This window comes from Aplysia californica, unplaced genomic scaffold (genome assembly GCF_000002075.1).
Source record: "Aplysia californica isolate F4 #8 unplaced genomic scaffold, AplCal3.0 scaffold00592, whole genome shotgun sequence".
In the NCBI taxonomy this organism is placed as follows: Eukaryota; Metazoa; Mollusca; class Gastropoda; order Aplysiida; family Aplysiidae; genus Aplysia; species Aplysia californica.
In genome coordinates this window covers 24,448-25,612 of record NW_004797862.1, presented here as the reverse complement: position 1 = coordinate 25,612, position 1,165 = coordinate 24,448, and positions in this window count along the sequence as shown.

The window sequence follows — 1,165 nt, the reverse complement described above, 5'->3', positions numbered from 1 at the left end:
AGAGAGTCGATAAGACAAAGGCAGTGGACAATAATAATTATCTAAGCCTGCTCATAATATCACAGTCTCATGTGCTTATCATAGCACACTTTCCAACCTGAATATACATGTAGTTCGATTTTCGTCCCAATTTCGTCTTTATGTTTAATTACCCTTTTCAATTCCTATGATGGGCTCTTACTTTCCGTCTTCATAGACCTATTATCTGTTCACAATGCCATATCATAAATAAAAGAAAAACATAGAAACAAACATAATGTAAACTTAGGCATCACCCCCCCCCCCAATCCTGCGCTCTCGCACATTCATTCTATACCATGGTATACAGCTTCACTGACATATCCACCACACCAACTCATTAGACTAAATGTCTTTTAGAACCAATAGAACGTAGGCCTAAGAGACGTGCGTATCATAAAGAATAAAGAGTAACTCCAGCAAATTCCGAGCTTCAGCAACATTTCCCAAACTTAAAGATTCCCATAAACGGCTGTGTATGCCCGCATGCACGCCCGCAGTATTTCATTTACCACGTCTGGACCAAGAGGCCTGTTGAGACCCCCTGTCTTTTGTCCTCGTTCCCGCAAATCTACCCGAGGATAGCGCCTAAGTCTGGGCGCTGGAGGTCCTAAAACGGGTCTTAGAGCCACTTATCTCGGGTGGCGATCTCGCCGTGTCCGACAGTGGAGGCGACCGGGGGAACAATGGACGCTAGCAGGACAACACAGTGGTGTAACCGGTGACCGCCGGATGTAGATGGCGGGCGCGGATAGCGCTGCGCAGCTGGACTCGCTCCGTGTAGCGTCCACGGTCAAACCGAGAGCGCGACAAAGATGGAAGGAGAGTTGGGGTATTAAAATTATTATTTTTAAATTTAAAAAAAAACAGCACAAAAATTTTTTTTTAAATATAAATATATATGTTATACACAAAGAGGGGTGCATGACATTGCTGTGTTTAATGTACATCTCTTTGTGGGATATTGGGTTTGAGGTTAGCATACAGACACTGTATGTATAACGTCAATATTTTTTTTTATTGACATGTAAAAAAAAACCATGTCATAGGTCAACAGGCCAAACTGCGTGACCCTAAAACACAACTCAGTGAACAAGGGAACAAATAATAATTGAAAATATAATCGTGAAAATAGTGATAATAATAA